At 42.9% G+C, this 14,817-nt stretch overlaps 1 protein-coding gene across 1 annotated transcript in view; it reads right to left on the bottom strand.

The window, feature by feature from the left end:
* The window catches only part of LOC124545900 (pro-neuregulin-3, membrane-bound isoform-like), a 382,922-nt gene that overhangs the window by 171,271 nt on the left and 196,834 nt on the right, over window positions 1–14,817 (bottom strand). The window lies entirely within an intron of this gene.

Raw genomic sequence — 14,817 nt, 5'->3', positions numbered from 1 at the left:
TCTCCCCGATGTTATTCAATCTGTATATTGAGCAACCAGTGAAGGAAACAAAAGAAAAATTCGGAGTAGGTATTAAAATCCATGGAGAAGAAATAAAAATTTTGAGGTTCGCCGATGACAATGTAATTCTGTCAGAGGCAGCAAAGGACTTGGAAGAGCAGTTGAACGGAACAGACAGCGTCTTGAAAGGAGGATATAAGATGAACATCAACAAAAGCAAAACGGGGATAATGGAATGTAGTCGAATTAAGTCAGGTGATGCTGAGGGAATTAGATTAGGAAATGAGACAAAGTAATAAAGGAGTTTTGCTATTTGGGGAGCAAAATAACTGTTGATGGTCGAAGTAGAGAGGGTATAAAATGTAGACTGGCAATGGCAAGGAAAGCGTTTCTGAAGAAGAGAAATTTGTTGACATCGAGTATAGATTTAAGTGTCAAGAAGTCGTTTCTGAAAGTATTTCTATGGAGTGTATCCATGTATGGAAGTGAAACATGGACGACAAATAGTTTGGACAAGAAGAGAATAGAAGCTTTCGAAATGTGGTGCTACAGAAGAATGCGGAAGATTAGATGGGCAGATCACATAACTAATGAGGAGGTATTGAATAGAATTGGGGAGAAGAGAAATTTGTGGCACAACTTGACTAGAAGAAGGGATCGGTTGGTAGGACATGTTCTGAGGCATCAAGGGATCACCAATTTGGTATTGGAGGGCAGCGTGGAGGGTAAAAATCGTATAGGGAGACAAAGACATGAATACACTAAGTAGATTCAGAAGGATGTAGGCTGCAGTACGTACTGGGAGATGAAGTAGCTTGCACAGGATAGAGTAGTATCGAGAGCTGAATCAAACCAGTGTCAGGACTGAAGACCACAACAACAACAACGCCCTAATATCGTGTCGGACTTCCTTTTGCCCGGCGAGGTGCAGCAGCTCGACTTGACATGGACTCAACAAGTCGGTTTTTGGGAATATGAAGAGAGCAAGTAATGGACTCCCTGCCGTGTTCTGTGTCGTCCCGCAACACTAATACAGTAACCAACCATGGAATTGCCTTTCCATTGGCTACTGGTAACACCAAAACTCAAACGGCTGTTCTTGGAGTAGTGACTGGAAAGCGCTGAGGGCTGGTGAATGACGTCGCACTGTGTTCAGAGATGAATCTCGGTTCTGCACTACCCAGGAGTATCATGGTTGGCGAGGATGATGGCGACCTGTAGAGAAGTCCTATTCTTCCATTGTTTTCGAGAGGCACCGCGGTGTTACTCTTGGCTCTATAGTATGGGGAGTGATCGTGTATGACATCAGTTCACGGGTGGTAGTGATTGAGGAGAATCTGACAGTCGCCGACATCCTGCGTCTTCATGTGTCACCTCTAGTTGTGTACACCTTCATGATGCCGTTTTTCAACAGGTTAATGCTCATCAGCACACGAAAAATACGTATGGATTGCCTGGGTGGTGTTGAGATTCTCCTGTGGTCAGCATTATCCCTAGATTCGTTCGCGATGTAATATGTGTGGGACCAGTTCGGACATATATCAAGGACCAGTTACAACAGTTGATGGTCAGTCATGCACAGGAATGGGGACATTGGCTTTATGACATCCTTCCCAATCGAATCAGTGCTTCCATCCAGACCAGGGAGCCAGCAACTCCGTACAGATAAGTGGGTTCATACTGCCAAGTTCACTGTGAATTTGAATCGATTTTGTAATCACTGCAATAATGTCACATAACCCCTCAAACAGTGAAGTTTCATTTCGGACCTACTTCCCTTTTGGGTGCTTTACGTTTTCTGTCAGGCGGTGTATTTTAGAATGCTAGGAAGTTGAGATCGCAAACATTTACCTTAAACGAAAGAAATAGTATGGAGATACAGTAAGAAACGAAATAAATGTGGAAAAGTGGTGTAAATGTTGAGCAGTATCCGAACAATTGTGAAAAAAAAATGATGGACCTCCACCCGGTCATCCGACACTCATCGCACGGGATTTGAAGAGACAGGTTCAGAGTGAACTCTTGCAGTACATCCTTTCACCGAGGATCACATACTTCCTGATCGGAAAAAAATTGAAACTGACGCCGAAGTGACGAAAGCAATGCGAACCGATGGCTTAATGGACTGGCGGCAGCCGACTTTGAAATGAGAGTTCTTAAGCTCGTGGACAGATATGACAAAGGCAAATAATGGAGAGGATTTGTAGACTGTTTTGTATGTGGGTTGTTTGTCGTTAGTAAAATAAACTGCTTCAATTTATTAAAGCCAAACGTCGTAATTTTCTGGTTTCTGGTACATTAAAAGTGTTCCTTGGCGTTTTTTCCTTGCTGCAACGATTAAGAATTTTCTAGAGCTTCTTTCGCGATAGTCCCTCTAGCTGCCATCATTGGCTTTTTACATGACGCAGAAAAAAGATAACATGGCGTTAATGTGGCACTGTGGTGCTTCAGTCGAAAGTGTTGCCAGTCAGCGAGGAGTTCCTCTTAAGGAGCTGGTTGCAAGAATTTTTTAGATTACGACAATCCTTAATTAAACTCTAGGAATTTCCTAGAGGAAGGGCCAATCATTTCTTCGAGGGTGTGAACTTTGCACTATTGCTGAAGATAAAAATTTTGGGCAATTAATGTGAAAATGACATTTCATACAAAACGTATGTCGAGAATTATTTTCTGTTTTCGTTTATTACTACTGTCTTAGTTAACAGTTCCTAATTAGCTTGTTGGAACAAAAGTTAATTCATGCTCTCTATAGATTAACAACAATGAAAACAAGTCTCCCTTACATTCTGTTATTGAAAACATTGCGTCATACAGTACACCATGTCGACTATACAGCCGTAAGTCTTGTTATATTAACCAACAAAATTGCATTAATTATAGCATAATCGATGTAGTAGTCTAGTTTTAATCGCTAAGTATCGCGGAAACGGACACCTATGTTACGGATCAGCATCAGACAGTGCGCTCCAAAGATTCGAAGCTATGCAGTACAAAGCCTTGCCTATGCTCACTGGGGCGTCATGCCAACACCAACCAACCACCGTTAAAATTGCGACGAATATTCTTCTGCAAGAAATTCCTCCTCTTGTGTCTTGACGAAAAAATCTGGCAATTAATACCCCACTGTGTCTGCAGAAGGTACTGGATAAATAAGCAACTTCCACCCGTCGTGGCTGGATATAGGAGGTGCGACAATAAAGTAATGAGAATGATTCTCTTTGCAAGATGTGGCAACCCTGCACGCTCGCGTAGGTACAATATCTTTGACCTTGGTCTATAAGCTGCTTCTAATCCAAGCGGCACATCGATGCAACTGCTCAGTCGTGAGTTGTGCTGTAATAAGTTAGAGTGGCCGAGCGGTTAAAGGCGCTACAGTCTGGAACCGCACGACCGCTACCGTCGCAGGTTCGAATCCTGCCTCGGGCATGGATGTGTGTGATGTCCTTAGGTTAGTTAGGTTTAAGTAGTTCTAAGTTCTAGGGGACTTATGACCACAGCAGTTGAGTCCCCTAGTGCTCAGAGCCATTTTTGTAATAAGTTAACATATGTTTGTGTCTCTCATCAAGGAAATGGAACCGCATAATATTGCGCAATGGTATGCCATTTCTTTTTGAGTTAAATTGGGTGAAAAGGCGACAACTTATAGTCAGCTTCAGAAGGCTTTTGGAGAGGAGGTTACGTCAAGAGCTCAAGTTTTTCGTTGGCATAAAATAAAGGCAGAACGAATGTTGAAGATGAAGACCGCAGTGGACGACCATCAACCTCCTTTGCTTCTTTGATTCCAAGGGAATTGTTCATAAAGAGTGGGTGCCTCCTGGACAAACAGTTAACCAATATTACTACAAAGAAATTTTAGAAAGACTTCGTAAAAGAATTCTTTGTGTCCATGCCAACATTGCTGATAATTGGATTCTGCATGACGATAATGCGCCATCCCATACTGCTCTCTCAGTACAGCAATTTTTAGCCTCAAAACAAATTTCAGTACTAGCACAGCCATCTTATTCACCAGATATCGCTCCATGCGACTTTTTTCTATTTCCAAGGGTCAAATTGGCGGTCAAGGGACACCATTTTCAAACACCACAAGACATCCAAAATGCTGAGACGAGGGTCTTAGAGGATATTACAGAAGAGGAGTTCCAGAAATGTTACCATCAATGGCAGAAGTGCTGGAAAAAGTGTGTGCAATCAGAAGGGAACTACTTTGAAGGAGAATACACTAAACTTGACTAAAATGGTAAGCAACATTTTTTTTCACATCAGTATCATTACTTTATTGTCGCACCTCGTATGAAAATGCAGACATTAACGCACCAGGTGTGCAAAAGCCCTCTTCTACAGCAAAGATTCAACTAACGCAACAGCTGTGGAATTTATGTCTCACTACTGCCAAGCGTGCTTGGTGTATACAGATGTGCCCAAGTCTAGTGAAGGGTTTTTGGATACCGTGGAGCAAACAAGGACATACAAGATGGATCCACACTCCACAGTTGTTCTAGCCGAACTGACTGCCACTCTGGAAGCCCTACAATTCGCACAGAGGTCCACAGCAGACCCAATAGTTATGATCTCTGATAGTACGTCAGCTCTACAACTAATTAGAAACTATCATTATAGTTGTACCAACCCCACAGTTGCAGCAATTGTCGACGTAGTGTTTCGTGTGCAAAGGAACAGTCGCAACGTCGTGATGATGGTAAGGATGGAATGCCACTCTGGTATATCTGGGATTGAATACATAGACGCCCTAGCAAAGCAGGCATCTCTGGATGGACTAAGTAAATATGGTAAACTGCCTCTGACAAATATAATACCTATACTCAGAAAGCGGTTATCATCCGGACTAGCAAAAGAAATGGTCGCGGACATCAAAATCGAAGGCAGTCACTACGCACTAGTTCGCCCCACGATTCCAAGAGTACCATGGTGTAATAAGACAGAAACGTCAACGAGCCTCACGACAATTACAACACGTCTGAAATTTAGTCAATGAAATTTCAACAAACACCTCTGTCGCCTCATCGTATGCGCAGCCCGTCTATGTGAATGCGGAGAGCAAGAAAAACTGAACCCGAAAAACGCACCAAATAAATGTCCTTACTAGTAATCTTAAGTCTCTTGCTCATAAGTTCCCAAGCAGCCTCTAAACCTTGTTAACATCCAACAATGTGCCAGCTTGTAAGCTACTGTACTGGTTCGTCAACAGTGCCAACATCAAGGTATAGCTCCTTGCGCTGCTAATCTAATGCTCCTGTACTTAGAATGCGAGGGGAAGACCAAAACTCAATTAGCTGACTATATCCCTACGTAATACTCTGCAAAAAATGGAACGGTCAACTTCCAGATGTATGTCACTATGTACCTCCTACGTATACCCGTTTGAATACGTATGTAACTACATGGGTTGCTGTAACACACAACTCTGGTTCATATACACTATTCTCCTATTCTGTCTAAATGGTATTAATACACCTGCACAAATATTCAGTTCTCTATCCGAAAGTTGTGAAGCAGTTCTCATAGCAGATGCGAAGAACATTTTATTGTTAATTTAGGTATATAGTAAATAACGTTGGTCATTTGTTAATCCTATGTTACATCGTATAATGATACGAGAGTAGGACTTAAATAATTTCTACCAAAATAGTCAAAACCAATTGTAATATGACTTTTCCCTGTGGTTTGCTGGCTGCATGGGCAAGTTTCAAATGCTAATAAATCGTGTCTAACGATGCCAGCCATGGATAGGAGTTTAAAGTTTGCCTACCTTTGGATATTAAGCTTAATTATCTTGAGCTATTTACCCACGAGCTGCTCTCTACATCGACATGGATGCTCTGCAAATCACATTTAAGTGCCTGGCAGAGGGTTCATCAAACCATCTTCACAATTCTCTGTTATTCAAATCTCGTATAGCGCGTGGAAAGAACGAACAACTATATCTTTCCGTATGAGCTCTGATTTCCCTTATTTTATCGTGGTGATCGTTTCTCCCCATGTAGATCGGTGTCAACAAAATATTTTCGCATTCGGAGGAGAGAGTTGGTGATTGGAATTTCGTGAGAAGATTCCGTCGCAACGAAAAACGCTTTTCTTTTAATGATGTCCACCCCAAATCCTATATCATTTCTCTGACACTCTCTCCCATATTTCGCGATAATACAAAACGTGCTGCCCTTCTTTGAACTTTTTCGATATTCTCCATCAGTCCTATCTGGTAAGGATCCCACACCGCGCAGCAGTATTCTAAAAGAGTACGGACAAGTGTAGTGTAGGCAGTCTCCTTAGTAGATTTGTTACATTTTCTAAGTGTCCCGCCAATAAAAGGCAGTCTCTGGGCCGGCCGTTGTGGCCGAGAGGTTCTAGGCGCTGCAGTCCGGAACCGCGCTGCTGCTACGGTCACAGCTTTGAATCCCGCCTCGGGCATGGATGTGTGTGATGTCCTAAGGTTAGTTAGGTTTAAGTAGTTCTAAGTCTAGGGGACTGATGACCCCAGATGTTAAGTCCCATAGTGCTCAGAGCCAGTTGAACCACTTTTTGTGCGTCAATAGACAGTTTTCTTCGAGGTAATTCATAATGTTTGAACACAATATACGTTCCAAAATCTTGTTGCATATCGACGTTAGCGATATGGGCCTTTAATTTAGTGGATTACTCCTACTACATTTCTTGAATATTGGTGTGACGTGTGCAACTTTCCAGTGTTTGGGTGCGGATCTTTGGTCGAGCGAGCGGTTGTATATGATTGTGAAGTGTGGACTAATGCATCAACATACTCCGAAAGGAACCTAATTGATATACAGTCTGGACCAGAAGACTTGTTGTTATTAAGTGATTTAAGTTGCTTCACTACTCCGAGGATATTTACTTCTACGTTACTCATGTTGGCAGCTGTTCTTGATTCAGATTCTGGAATATTCACTTTGTCTTCTTTTGCGAAGCCATTTCGGAAGGTAGTGTTTAATAACTCTGCTTTGGCAGCACTGTTCTCGATAATATCTACATTGCCATCGTGCATAGAAAGCATTGATTGTTTCTTGCCGCTAACATACTTCACATACGACCAGAATCTATTTGGATTTTCTACCAAGTTTGGAGACAGTTTCGTTGTTGAAACTGTTATAAGTATCTCACATTGAAGTTCGCGCTAAATTTCGAACTTCTGTAAAAGATCACTAATCCTGGGGATTTTGCGTCTGTTTAAATTTGGCACGCTTGTTTCGTTGTTTCCGCAACAGTGTTCTAATCCGTTTTGTGTATCAAGGAGGATCAGCCCCGTCGTTTGTTAATTTATTTGGTATAAATCTCTCAATTGCTGCCGATACTACTTCTTTGAATTCAAGCCACATCTGGTCTACAGCTACATTATTAATTTGGAATGAGCGGAGATTGTCTCTCAATCTTGCTTTTGCTTAACAGTTATTAGCTGCGGGAAAGCAGATTAGATGAACAGCCTTTCGTGCGCTCGCAGCAAATTTGCTGGGTACGAAGACCCTTGACTTAGTATCAGGTTTTGCATGCGCCCACTATATCCCATGAATAGTTACACTACTGGCCATTAAAATTGCTGCACCAAGAAGAAATGCAGACGGTAAACGGGTATTCATTGGACAAATATATCATACTAGAACTCACTTGTGGTTACATTTTCACGCAATTTGGGTGCATAGATCCTGAGAAATCAGTACCCAGAACAACCACCTCTCGCCATAATAACGGCCTTGATACGCCTGGGCATTGAGTCAAACAGAGTTTGGATGGCGTGAAGAGGTACAGCTGCCCATGCAGATTCAACACGATACCACAGTTCATCAAGAATAGTGACTGGCATATTGTGACGAGCCAGTTGCTCGGCCACCATTGACCAGATGTTTTCAATTGGTGAGAGATATGGAGAATGTACTGGCCAGGGCATCAGTCGAACATTTTCTGTATCCAGAAACGCCCGACAGGGCCTGCAACATGAGGTCGTGCATTATCCTGCTGAAATATAGGGTTTCGCAGGGATCGAATGAAGGGTAGAGCCACGGGTCGTAACACATCTGAAATGTAACGTCCATTATTCAAAGTGCCGTCAATGCGAACAAGAGGTGACGGAGACGTGTAACCATTGGCACCCCATACCATCACGCCGGGCGATACGCCAGTATGGTGATGACGAATACACGCTTCGAATGTGTGTTCACTGCGATGTTGCCAAACACGGATGCGACCATCATGATGCTGTAAACAGAACATAGATTCATCCGAAAAAATGACGTTTTGCCATTCGTACACCCAGGTCCGTCGTCGAGTTCACCATCGCAGGCGCTCCTGTCTGCAATGCAGCGTCAAGGGTAACCGCAGCCACGGTCGCCGAGCTGATAGTCCATGCTGCTGCAAATGTCGTCGAACTGTTCGTGCAGATAGTTGTTGTCTTGCAAACGTCCCAATGTGGTGACTCAGGGATCGAAACGTGGCTGCACGATCCGTCACAGCCATGCGGATAAGATGCCTGTCATCTCGACTGCTAGTGATACGAGGCCATTGGGATCTAGCACGACGTTCCGTATTACCCTCCTGAATCCACCGATTCCATATTCTGCTAATAGTCATTGGATCTCGACCAACGCGAGCAGCAACGTCGCAAAACAATAAACCGCAATCGCGATAGTCTACAATCCGACCTTTATAAAAGTCTGAAACGTGATGGTACGCATTTCTCCTCCTTACACGAGGCATCACAACAACGTTTCACCAGGCAACGCCGGTCAACTGCTGTTTGTGTATGAGAAATCGGTTGGAAACTTTCCTCATGTCAGCACGTTGTTGGTGTCGCCACCGGCGCCAACCTTGTGTGAATGCTCTGAGAAGCTAATCCTTTGCATATCACAGCATCTTCTTCCTGTCGGTTAAATTTCGCGTCTGTAGATCGTCATCTTCGTGGTGTAGCAATTTTAATGGCCAGTAGTGTATTTTGAGTTCCGGCGACGTTGCTAATTCATTCTGTCGCTACATTCCAAGTGGCTCTGTTACCTCACAAGTTGCCCGAAAAGTCATTTCTTAATTAGAGTGTCATTTTATGTTTTCCTACTGTAATAGTACTACCGTGTAATAACTTATTTGTGACCTTTTGGCGCTCCAGTGCGAGTGATTTTGTCAATGTATGTAAAATGTGCAAAATGGTTTTGTGGAGGAAGGCTACAGTTTACTTTTCAGTAGGTTATACACTCATCATCAATCGGATTAATGACAGCTGTTGCGATGGAGAGAAGTACTCGAATGAATTGCAAATGAAATAGTTCAGTGAGTGACGTAAGGCGATGTCGTCGGATTTTCGGGATCCTGTACTGACTGTCAGAGTAAAAGTAGAATGTAGGATGAGGAAGATGCATGGTACTGGCTATTCTCTGTCTCTCTTTTATTTATCTTTAAGCAAACTGGGCTTTTCGCGTGTCGCAGTTTCTGGTATCAGCGGACGGCGTCGACCATCAAGAGTTGTAGAGTAAACAGAAAATAATATGATCCGTATCTGTACAGACGGCGAGGTAGGAGAGGGACTGCTGTAGTGGGTGAGAGAGACGTCGTCGTGAACGACTACACTGCAATAGGGGAGGTGCAGCTCGACAGATGGAGCCCATGCATTAACGCATATCTCGTGTAATGTAGTAGCTGCAGCTGTTGTTGTTTTTATGGTCTTCGGTCCTGAGCTCTCCATGCTACTCTATCCTGTGCAAGCTTCTTCATCTCCTAGTACCTACTGCAGCCTACATCCTTCTGAATCTGCTTAGTGTATTCATCTCTTGGTCTCCCTCTACGATTTTTACCCTCCACGCTGCCCTCCAATACTAAGTTGCTGATTCCTTGCTGCCTCAGAATATACTACTTTAAGTGTCTCATTTCCTAATCTAATACCCTCAGCATCACCCGATTTAGTTCGACCATATTCCTACAGCTAGCTAGTATGGAATGAATCGTATTAACAGTTTACGTCAGTACGGCCAGTAGTTCGACAAATATGGACGTTAAAAGTCGACACTTTCTCACTAGAGTGCTCAAAAGGCATGGTCACGTAAGCAAAGATTCAAAGTAAAATAAGTCCGACCATCCACTGCTAGAATAAAATCTCGTAAAACTAAAAATGGGTCAGAAATGTAGCACTGTGGACAATATTGCCTACTACGATACTGCCAGTGTAAAATAAAGAAAAACGGGCACGTGTGATACCCTGTTTGGTGTTATTATCAAAACATAAAAAATTCTTCTCCTTGTGCAGCTTTCGTGTAGTAATGAAGCGTGGGGCATTACTGGTATCTACATCCCCCAACACCCTCCTTTTTTATTCTCTTTGTTGTGGAATTAGAATAACTGGCAGTTCCTGCAACCCTCTCTAGCACACCTTTTAATCAGATTTTTGCTTCCTTGCTGGCCTCTTCCGACATTAAGTTACTGACATTCCGCGTAATCAAACGTGCCTGATTACGAAAAACTTTCCCTAGTCTTGTGGTGCGCAAATACTTCAGTACAATGTTGTGTGATAAAGAGGTAGCAGCGTGAACGCTGTAAGTCCGCACGTCAGCAGGTGACGGAAACGACCGGAGGCTATGCGCTCCACTTTCTAACACAGCAGTGTTCTTGATGGGTGGTTCACGTTAAGGGAGCTGGTTCGTGAACACTAGGGGAAATCTGGAAAAATTTGTCAGTTTTCTAATTAGTGTAGCTCAAAGAATAAGAGCTGCAAGCTCTTGTGATGTTTGCAATCTTTTAACAGATCTGGTGGAAACACTTTGGTATATGAACCACATGTTTTGGTCTCACAACAATTTCTTAATTGCATTTCGTGTTGCAACAGAAATAAAGCACGTTAATTATTTTATATACAGCACACAATACAGGGAGCGAAAGGCTATTTACAATTTGTACAGAAACCAGATGGCAGTTATAATAGTCGAGGGGCATGAAAGGGAAGCAGTGGTTGGGAAAGGAGTGAGACAGGGTTGTAGCCTCTCCCCGATGTTATTCAATCTGTATATTGAGCAAGCAGTAAAGGAAACAAAAGAAAAATTCGGAGTAGGTATTAAAATTCATGGAGAAGAAGTAAAAACTTTGAGGTTTGCCGATGACATTGTAATTCTGTCAGAGACAGCAAAGGACTTGGAAGAGCAGTTGAACGGAATGGATGGTGTCTTGAAGGGAGGATATAAGAAGAAAATCAACAAAAGCAAAACGAGGATAATGGAATGTAGTCAAATTAAATAGGGTGATGCTGAGGGGATTAGATTAGGAAATGAGACACTTAAAGTAGTAAAGGAGTTTTGCTATTTAGGGAGTAAAATAACTGATGATGGTCGAAGTAGAGAGGATATAAAATGTAGACTGGCAATGGCAAGGAAATCGTTTCTGAAGAAGAGAAATTTGTTAACATCGAGTATAGATTTAAGTGTCAAGAAGTCGTTTCTGAAAGTATTTGTATGGAGTGTAGCCATGTATGGAAGTGAAACATGGACGATAACCAGTTTGGACAAAAAAATGGTTCAAATGGCTCTGAGCACTATGGGACTCAACTGCTGAGGTCATTAGTCCCCTAGAACTTAGAACTAGTTAAACCTAACTAACCTAAGGACATCACAAACATCCATGCCCGAGGCAGGATTCGAACCTGCGACCGTAGCGGTCCTGCGGTTCCATACTGCAGCGCCTTTAACCGTACGGCCACTTCGGCCGGGTGTCCAGTTTGGACAAGAAGAGAAGCTTTCGAAATGTGGTGCTACAGAAGAATGCTGAAGATAAGGTGGGTAGATCACGTAACTAATGAGGAGGTATTGAATAGGATTGGGGAGAAGAGAAGTTTGTGGCACAACTTGACTAGAAGAAGGGATCGGTTGGTAGGACATGTTTTGAGGCATCAAGGGATCACAAATTTAGCATTGGAGGGCAGCGTGGAGGGTAAAAATCGTAGAGGGAGACCAAGAGATCAATACACTAAGCAGATTCAGAAGGATGTAGGTTGCAGTAGGTACTGGGAGATGAAGAAGCTTCCACAGGATAGAGTAGCATGGAGAGCTGCATCAAACCAGTCTCAGGACTGAAGACCATAACAACAACAACAACATACAATCACGTATATAGAAATAAAAACTAAGTAGAGCTTCATTTTTTTCTGGGAGTTCTTTACACAATTATGTTTACAGTAGACTTTTAAAAAGATGTTGCTCAATTTTTTAATAGTGATTATAAAAATGCCAGTAATTATAATTTTTATCTAAAAAGTCTTTAATAGCCTACTTTTTAATTAAGTATATTTTAAAAGAATATACAAAATTTCAGCCTTCTGTCTTTTACAGTTTTTAACCCATGTGTACCAGAACATCCAAAAAGTGAACATCCGGTGAATTAAAATTAAAGCTTGCTTGTTTGATGGCTCCCAACACTGATTTCTCTTCTTCGAAGAGTTGCCAGGGGTCAACGCCAGTTAAAATGCTTTGCATATTTAGTCCAACAGGCACTCTCATCAATTCGATAACCTTATACCTTGACACTGCACCACGACTGAAGCGTAGCACAGCATCCAGGACACCTATTTTCAAAGTATTTAGTCCAACCAGAACAGTTTTTGGTATCAGTTCCCGTATACAGTTGTTAAAACTTTCATCTGGGTTTTGAGTCCTGCAGTGTAATTACTTGTCATAATCTAGTGCACTAAGAAATATGGGACTAAAAGCCATAAAAACAAACAAGTGGGAACAAAATTATGTTTCTGACAGAGCTTTCTGTGTCACATTGTCGCGTCGTCATGTGTGCATACACTTTTAATTCCTCTAGTTTTCTGGCTTTGTCCGGTGCAGTTTCCTCGAAGAAAACTTTATCTTATGCAGTAAAGTACAGAGAATTTTTAAGAAAAAAATTAAAATTTTTTTTTTAAATTCTTGTTTACATACTAATGCCCTTAAATGAAATGCGGTCGTTGACAAGTCTGCTACCGTCGTTAATTTAAGAACAAGTGTCCAATCATTTGCACGTGTTTCTTTGCCTACAACGCACTAAGTGTCCTGTAACATCAGCAGCATAACGGGCAGCTAACATGACCCTTCCAAGCGTGTTGGTACTTGTATGCCGCCTCTTTCTCCCAGCCCTTGTTCCTTATCGCCTCTCTATGCGAGGTCGCTGCCACTTGCACTCAAACCTATAGCACCATCATAGAGAACACTTCCGTGAATTGCGGGTGGATGTTGAGCGGTCAGCTCCCAATTCCATCAGTGTCTGGTGAAGTCGATGCCATGACACTTCACCGCCGTCACCACTGCGGAAGGGACTCTACACGCTGCTAAGAAGCTGTCTCTAACTCAGATGCTCTTGTATTTCTATCGTTTGACGTAAAATGCTGAAGGGTACACTGTCGGCATCTACCAGCACATTACCAACACAGGGACGAGGTCACCAGTTGTAAAAGTAACGGCCGGGTCATCTCAAGCGAATGTCGTTGCCACCATGCTTGATCACGATATACAGGATGGTCCATTGATAGTGACCGGGCCAAATATCTCACGAAATAAGCATCAAACGAAAAAACTGCAAAGAACGAAACTCATCTAGCTTGAAGGGGAAACCAGATGGCGCTGTGGTTCGCCCGCTAGATGGCGCTGCCATACATCAACTGCGTTTTTTTTAAAAAAATAGGAATCCCCATTTTTTATTACGTATTTGTGTAGTACGTAAAGAAATATGAATGTTTTAGTTGGACCACTCTTTTCGCTTTGTGATAGATGACGCTGTAATAGGCACAAGCGTATAAGTACGTGGTATCACGTAACATTCCGCCAGTGCGGACCGTATTTGCTTCGTGATACACTACCCCTGTTAAAATGAACCGTTTACCAATTGCGAAAAAGGTCGATATCGTGTTAATGTGTGGCTGTTGTGATCAAAATGCCCAACTGGTGTGTGCTATGTATGCTCTGCACGACTTAATCCAAGTGTCCGGACCGTTCGCCGGTAGGTTACGTTATTTAAGGAAACAGGAAGTGTTCAGAAACATGTGAAACGTCAGCCACGACCTGCAACAAATGATGATGCCCAAGTAGGTCTTTTAGCTGCTGTCGCGGCTAATCCGCACGTCAGTAGCAGACAAACTGCGCGAGAATCGGGCATCTCAAAAACGTCGGTGTTGAGAATTGCACCCGTACCATATTTCTATGCACCAGGAATTGCATAGCGACGACTTTGAACGTCGTGTACAGTTCTGCCACTGGGCACAAGAGAAATTACGGGACGATGACAAATTTTTTGCACGCGTTCTATTTAGCGACGAAGCGTCATTCACCAACAGCGGAAACGTAAAAAATGTTCAAATGTGTGTGAAATCTTATGGGACTTAACTGCTAAGGTCATCAGCCCCTAAGCTTACACATTACTTAATCTAAATTATCCTAAGGACAAACACACACACCCATGCCCGAGGGAGGACTCGAACCTCCGCCGGGACCAGCAGCACAGTCTATGACTGCAGCGCCTTAAACCGCTCGGCTAGTCCCGCGCGGCGCGGTAACATAAACCGGCATAATATGCACTATTGGGCAACGGAAAATGCACGATGGCTGCGACAAGTGGAACATCAGTGACCTTGGCGGGTTAATGTATGGTGCGGCATTATGGGAGGAAGGATAACTGGCCCCCTGTTTATCGATGGCAATCTAAATGGCGCAATGTATCCTGATTTCTTACGTAATGTTCTACCGATGTTACTACAAGATGTTTCACTGCACGACGGAATGGCGATGTACTTCCAACATGATGCATGTCTGACACATAGCTCGCGTGCGGTTGAAGCAGTATTGA

The sequence above is a fragment of the Schistocerca americana genome, chromosome 8 (genome assembly GCF_021461395.2).
Source record: "Schistocerca americana isolate TAMUIC-IGC-003095 chromosome 8, iqSchAmer2.1, whole genome shotgun sequence".
In the NCBI taxonomy this organism is placed as follows: Eukaryota; Metazoa; Arthropoda; class Insecta; order Orthoptera; family Acrididae; genus Schistocerca; species Schistocerca americana.
The sequence above is the reverse complement of the archived record's forward strand: the minus strand, read 5'-3'. Positions and strand labels throughout refer to the sequence as shown.